The sequence below is a fragment of the Arachis stenosperma genome, chromosome 9, assembly GCF_014773155.1.
Source record: "Arachis stenosperma cultivar V10309 chromosome 9, arast.V10309.gnm1.PFL2, whole genome shotgun sequence".
NCBI lineage: Eukaryota > Viridiplantae > Streptophyta > Magnoliopsida > Fabales > Fabaceae > Arachis > Arachis stenosperma.
Window position 1 is genome coordinate 114,699,332 of NC_080385.1, and position 7,864 is coordinate 114,707,195.

General features: G+C 40.3%; 1 non-coding gene across 1 annotated transcript; it reads left to right on the forward strand.

The window, feature by feature from the left end:
• The first annotated feature begins 815 nt into the window (after positions 1-815).
• On the forward strand, positions 816-919 carry LOC130953763 (small nucleolar RNA R71). Its single transcript, XR_009075924.1, has one exon. It is a non-coding gene; the product is annotated as a small nucleolar RNA R71 (small nucleolar RNA).
• Positions 920-7,864: the final 6,945 nt, after the last annotated feature.

Below are 7,864 nucleotides of genomic sequence, written 5' to 3' on the forward strand. Positions count from 1 at the left end.
GGTCTTCCTCAGTGGCGTTCACTTCCTCTCTTTCCTCTCCAAATTCGGCCATGTTGATGGCCTTGCACTCTCCTTTTGGATTTTTTTCTGTATTGCTTGGAAGAGTACTTGGAGGGAGTTCAGTAACTTTCTTGCTCAGCTGTCCCACTTGTGCCTCCAAATTTCTAATGGAGGACCTTGTTTCAGTTATGAAACTTTGAGTGGTTTTGATTAGATCAGAAACCATGGTTGCTAAGTCAGAGGGGTTCTGCTTAGAATTCTCTGTCTGTTGCTGAGAAGATGATGGAAAAGGCTTGCCATTGCTAAGCCTGTTTCTTCCACCATTATTGTTGTTGAAACCTTGTTGAGGTCTCTCTTGATTCTTCTATGAGAAATTTGGATGATTTCTCCGTGAAGAATTATAGGTGTTTCCATAGGGTTCTCCTAGGTAATTCACCTCTTTCATTGAAGGGTTCTCAGGATCATAGGCTTCTTCCTCAGATGAAGCATCCTTAGTACTGCTTGGTGCATTTTGCATTCCAGACAGACTTTGAGAAATCAAATTGACTTGTTGAGTCAGTATCTTGTTCTGAGCCAATATGGCATTCAGAGCATCAATCTCAAGAACTCCTTTCTTCTGACTTGTCCCATTTTTCACAGGATTTCTTTCAGAAGTGTACATGAATTGGTTATTTGCAACCATTTCAATTAGCTCTTGAGCTTCTGTAGGCGTCTTCTTCAGATGAAGAGATCCTCCTGCAGAGCTATCCAAAGACATCTTGGATAGTTCAGAGAGACCATCATAGAAAATACCTATGATGCTCCATTCAGAAAGCATGTCAGATGGACATTTTCTGATTAATTGTTTGTATCTTTCCCAAGCTTCATAGAGGGATTCACCATCCTTCTGTCTGAAGGTTTGGACTTCCACTCTAAGCTTACTCAATTTTTGAGGTGGAAAGAACTTTGCCAAGAAGGCATTGACTAGCTTTTCCCAAGAGTCCAGGCTTTCTTTAGGTTGAGAGTCCAACCATATTCTAGCTCTGTCTCTTACAGCAAAAGGGAATAGCATCAGTCTGTAGACCTCAGGGTCAACCCCATTAGTCTTGACTGTGTCACAGATTTGCAAGAACTCAGCTAAAAACTGATGAGGATCTTCCAATGGAAGTCCATGGAACTTGCAATTCTGTTGCATTAGAGAAACTAATTGAGGCTTAAGCTCAAAGTTGTTTGCTCCAATGGCAGGGATAGAGATGCTTCTCCGATAGAAGTCGGGAGTAGGTGCAGTAAAGTCACCCAGCACCTTCCTTGCACTGTTGGCATTGTTGTTGTTTTCGGCTGCCATAGGTTCTTCTTCTTTGAAGAATTCGGTTAGGTCCTCAACAGAGAGTTGTGCCTTAGCTTCTCTTAGCTTTCGCTTCAAGGTCCTTTCAGGTTCCGGGTCAGCTTCAACAAGAATGCCTTTGTCTCTGCTCCTGCTCATATGAAAGAGAAGAGAACAAGAAAATGTGGAATCCTCTATGTCACAGTATAGAGATTCCTTGAGGTGTCAGAGGAAAAGAAAAGTAGAAGACAGAAGTAGAAAATTCGAACTTATCAAAGAAGATGGAGTTCGAATTTTGCATTAAGGAATAGTATTAGTCCATAAATAGAAGGATGTGAGAAGAAGGGAAGTAATTTTCGAAAATTAAGTAAAAGATTTTGAAAACATTTTTGAAAAACACTAATTGATTTTCGAAAACAAAAGTGGGAAAGAAGTAAAGTGATTTTTGAAAAAGATTTTGAAATTAGAAATTAAAAAGATTTGATTGAAAACTATTTTGAAAAAGATGAGGTTAAGAAGATATGATTGGTTTTAAAAACATGTGATTGAGAAGATATGATTTGAAAACAATTTTAAAAAGATTTGATTTTAAAAATTAATGACTTGCCTAACAAGAAAAGATATGATTCAAACATTGAACATCTCTCAACAGAAAAGGCAACATACTTAAAATGTTCAATCAAATCATTAATTGTTAGTAAGTATCTTTGAAAAAGGAAAGAAATTGATTTTGAAAACATTTGATTGAAAAGATATGATTTGAAAAAGATTTGATTTTGAAAAACTTTGAAAACTTGAAAAAAAATTGATTTGAAAACAAAATCCTCCCCCTTGTGCCATCCTGGCGTTAAACGCCCAGAATGGTATCCATTCTGGCATTTAACGCCCAAAATGCTACCTTTTTGGGCGTTAAACGCCCAACCAGGTACCCTGGCTGGCGTTTAAACGCCAGTCTGTCTTCTTCACTGGGCATTTTTGAATGCTCAGCTTTTTTTGTATAATTCCTCTGCTGTATGTTCTGAATCTTCAATTCTCTGTATTATTGACTTGAAAAGACACAAATTAAAAATATTTTTGGATTTTTAATAATAAGGAATGCACTTTAAAATCAAATAACAATGCATGCAAGACACCAAACTTAGCAGTTTGTATACTACTGACACTAACAAGATGAGAATGCACATGAGAAACAGCAAAACATTCAAGTCAATAGAATTCAAAGATCAAAACAAGGAGATCATCAAGAACAACTTGAAGATTAATGAAGACACATGCATAAATTCGAAAAATGCAAGAAGAACAGAAACATGCAATTAACACCAAACTTAAAATGAGACACTAGACTTAAACAAGAAATATTTTTGGTTTTTATGATTTTGAAATTTTTTTTTTCGAAAATTATATGAAAATAGAAAATAAAGGTTTCAGAATTCTCAACTTGAATTCCAGGAATCATTGCAATGCTAGTCTAAGACTCCGGTCCAGGAATTAGACATGGCTTCACAGCCAGCCAAGCTTTCAAAGAAAGCTTCGGTCCAAAACACTAGACATGGCCAATGGCCAGCCAAGCCTTAGCAGATCTTTGCTCCAATAGCAAGATTGATAGAAATCAACAAGCCATTGTGATGATAAGTTGAAACCTCGGTCCAATAAGATTAGACATGGCTTCTCAGCCAGCCAGATTTCAACAGATCATCATGAAACACTAGAATCTATTCTTAAGAACTCTGAAGAAAAATACCTAATCTAAGCAACAAGATAAACCGTCAGTTGTCCATACTCGAACAATCCCCGGCAATGGCGCCAAAAACTTGGTGCGTAAAATTGTGATCACTACTTTTACACAAACAATCCCCGGTAATGGCTCCAAAGACTTGGTGCTCAATACCATGGCATAAACACAACTTCGCACAACTAACCAGCAAGTGCACTGGGTCGTCCAAGTAATAAACCTTACGCGAGTAAGGGTCGATCCCACGGAGATTGTTGGTATGAAGCAAGCTATGGTCACCTTGTAAATCTCAGTCAGGCATACTCAAATGGGTATAGTGATAAACGAATAAAGCATAAAGATAAAGATAGAGATACTTATGTATATCATTGGTGAGAGCTTCAGATAAGCGTATGAAGATGCCTTCCCTTCCGTCTCTCTGCTTTCCTACTGTCTTCATCCAATCCTTCTTACTCCTTTCCATGGCAAGCTTATGCAAGGGTTTCACCGTTGTCAGTGGCTACCTCCCATCCTCTCAGTGAAAATGTTCCTATGCTCTGTCACAGCATATGGCTAATCAGCTGTCGGTTCTCGGTCAGGCCGGAATAAAATCCATCGATCCTTTTGCGTCTGTCACTAACGCCCCGCCTGCTAGGAGTTTGAAGCACGTCACAGTCATTCAATCATTGAATCCTACTCAGAATACCACAGACAAGGTTAGACCTTCCGGATTCTCTTGAATGCCGCCATCAGTTCTCGCCTATACCACGAAGATTCCGGTTAAAGAATCCAAGAGATAAACACTAGAGCCTCAGATGCTTGTAGAACAAGAGTGGTTGTCAGTCACTTTGTTCATAGGTGAGAATGATGATGAGTGTCACGGATCATCACATTCATCAAGTTGAAGAACAAGTGATATCTTGGACAAAGAACAAGCGGAATTGAATAGAAGACAATAGTAATTGCATTAATACTCGAGGTACAGCAGAGCTCCACACCTTAATCTATGGTGTGTAGAAACTCCACCGTTGAAAATACATAAGAACAAGGTCTAGGCATGGCCGTGAGGCCAGCCCCCAATGATCTAAGAACTAGATGTCCGAAGATGATCAAAGGATCTAAAAATAATCCAAAGATGTAAATACAATAGTAAAAGGTCCTACTTATAGAAAACTAGTAGCCTAGGAATGAGTAAATGACATAAAAATCCACTTCCGGGCCCACTTGGTGTGTGCTTGGGCTGAGCAATGAAGCATTTTCGTGTAGAGACTCTCCTTGGAGTTAAACGCCAGCTTTTATCCCAGTTTGGGCGTTTAACTCCCATTTAGGTGCCAGTTCCGGCGTTTAACGCTGGAAATTCTATAGGTGACTTTGAACGCCGGTTTGGGCCATCAAATCTTGGGCAAAGTATAGACTATCATATATTGCTGGAAAGCCCAGGATGTCTACTTTCCAACGCCGTTGAGAGCGCGCCAATTGGGCTTTTGTAGCTCTAGAAAATCCACTTCGAGTGCAGGGAGGTCAGAATCCAACAGCATCTGCAGTCCTTTTCAGTCTCTGAATCAAATTTTTGCTCAGATCCCTCAATTTCAGCCAGAAAATACCTGAAATCACAGAAAAACACACAAACTCATAGTAAAGTCCAGAAAAGTGAATTTTAGCTAAAAACTAATAAAAATATACTAAGAACTCAACTAAAACTACTAAAAACATACTAAAAACAATGCCAAAAAGGGTACAAATTATCCGCTCATCACGTACGCACACTTTGAAAATTTTCCTGGGCGTGCGCACGCACACCCCTATGCGGACACACACACCCTGTTTCATAATTTTAAACCTTGTTTTCAACTATTTCACCTTCCCAACAAGGTTGTAAGCTTCTATAACACCATTTTAAGATTTTTGGGCTTAGATTTGAGTATGGGAATAAGGGAAATAGGCTAAGAAATTTAGTTGATCATTATAATGAAATGTTAGAGAACGGAGGTTTCAGTTTCTGATGTATTGATGTTGAGTTTGATTGAGAGAGAAGGAAGAGTTTTGAAATTGGTGAATGGCTAAGGTTGATGGAGTGAGTATGAGTGGAAGTGTGTTATGAGCAGTGGCCTTTGAGACTGAATATGTAATTATACTATGCATTGTTCTCCGTCATAGGGGCTGTGGCAGAATCCTGCCTATGTTCGGATGTGAGAGTTGAAGCTGGGCTTCTCACTCATACTTTTCGAAACCAGAGGAAGGTGGTAGGCCACGTTCCCTCAGAATATTTCCTTCTGTAAGGAGAAGGTGGTAGGTGGTGCACGAAATTGTGATCACTACAACTTCGCACAACTAACCAGCAAGTGCACTGGGTCGTCCAAGTAATAAACCTTACGCGAGTAAGGGTCGATCCCACGGAGATTGTTGGTATGAAGCAAGCTATGGTCACCTTGTAAATCTTAGTCAGGCAGACTCAAATGGGTATAGATGATGAATAAAACATAAAGATAGAGATAGAGATACTTATGTATTCCATTGGTGAGAATTTCAGATAAGCGAATGGAGATGTTTTGTCCCTTCCGTCTCTCTGCTTTCCTACTGTCTTCATCCAATCCTTCTTACTCCTTTCCATGGCAAGCTTATGCAAGGGTTTCACCGTTGTCAGTGGCTACCTCCCATCCTCTCATTGGAAATGTTCAACGCACCCTGTCACGGCACGGCTATCCATCTGTCGGTTCTCAATCAGGCCGGAATAGAATCCAGTGATTCTTTTGCGTCTGTCACTAACGCCCCGCCCTCAGGAGTTTGAAGCACGTCACAGTCATTCAATCATTGAGTCCTACTCAGAATACCACAGACAAGGTTAGACCTTCCGGATTCTCTTGAATGCCGCCATCAGTTCTTGCCTATACCACGAAGACTCTGATCTCACGGAATGGCTGGCTCGTTTGTCAGGCGAGCACTCGGTTTGTCAGGCGATCAACCATGCATCATGTATCAGGAATCCAAGAGATATTCACCCAATCTAAGGTAGAACGGAGGTGGTTGTCAGTCACACGTTCATAGGTGAGAATGATGATGAGTGTCATGGATCATCACATTCATCAAGTTGAAGAACAAGTGATATCTTGGAACAAGAACAAGCAAAATGAATAGAAGAACATAGTAATTGCATTAATACTCGAGGTACAGCAGAGCTCACACCTTAATTTATGGTGTGTAGAAACTCCACCGTTGAAAATACATAAGAACAAGGTCTAGGCATGGCCGTGAGGCCAGCCCCCAATGATCTAAGAACTAGATGTCCGAAGATGATCAAAGGATCTAAAAATAATCCAAAGATGTAAATACAATAGTAAAAGGTCCTACTTATAGAAAACTAGTAGCCTAGGAATGAGTAAATGACATAAAAATCCACTTCCGGGCCCACTTGGTGTGTGCTTGGGCTGAGCAATGAAGCATTTTCGTGTAGAGACTCTCCTTGGAGTTAAACGCCAGCTTTTATCCCAGTTTGGGCGTTTAACTCCCATTTAGGTGCCAGTTCCGGCGTTTAACGCTGGAAATTCTATAGGTGACTTTGAACGCCGGTTTGGGCCATCAAATCTTGGGCAAAGTATAGACTATCATATATTGCTGGAAAGCCCAGGATGTCTACTTTCCAACGCCGTTGAGAGCGCGCCAATTGGGCTTTTGTAGCTCTAGAAAATCCACTTCGAGTGCAGGGAGGTCAGAATCCAACAGCATCTGCAGTCCTTTTCAGTCTCTGAATCAAATTTTTGCTCAGATCCCTCAATTTCAGCCAGAAAATACCTGAAATCACAGAAAAACACACAAACTCATAGTAAAGTCCAGAAAAGTGAATTTTAGCTAAAAACTAATAAAAATATACTAAGAACTCAACTAAAACTACTAAAAACATACTAAAAACAATGCCAAAAAGGGTACAAATTATCCGCTCATCACGTACGCACACTTTGAAAATTTTCCTGGGCGTGCGCACGCACACCCCTATGCGGACACACACACCCTGTTTCATAATTTTAAACCTTGTTTTCAACTATTTCACCTTCCCAACAAGGTTGTAAGCTTCTATAACACCATTTTAAGATTTTTGGGCTTAGATTTGAGTATGGGAATAAGGGAAATAGGCTAAGAAATTTAGTTGATCATTATAATGAAATGTTAGAGAACGGAGGTTTCAGTTTCTGATGTATTGATGTTGAGTTTGATTGAGAGAGAAGGAAGAGTTTTGAAATTGGTGAATGGCTAAGGTTGATGGAGTGAGTATGAGTGGAAGTGTGTTATGAGCAGTGGCCTTTGAGACTGAATATGTAATTATACTATGCATTGTTCTCCGTCATAGGGGCTGTGGCAGAATCCTGCCTATGTTCGGATGTGAGAGTTGAAGCTGGGCTTCTCACTCATACTTTTCGAAACCAGAGGAAGGTGGTAGGCCACGTTCCCTCAGAATATTTCCTTCTGTAAGGAGAAGGTGGTAGGTGGTGCACGAAATTGTGATCACTACAACTTCGCACAACTAACCAGCAAGTGCACTGGGTCGTCCAAGTAATAAACCTTACGCGAGTAAGGGTCGATCCCACGGAGATTGTTGGTATGAAGCAAGCTATGGTCACCTTGTAAATCTTAGTCAGGCAGACTCAAATGGGTATAGATGATGAATAAAACATAAAGATAGAGATAGAGATACTTATGTATTCCATTGGTGAGAATTTCAGATAAGCGAATGGAGATGTTTTGTCCCTTCCGTCTCTCTGCTTTCCTACTGTCTTCATCCAATCCTTCTTACTCCTTTCCATGGCAAGCTTATGCAAGGGTTTCACCGTTGTCAGTGGCTACCTCCCATCCTCTCA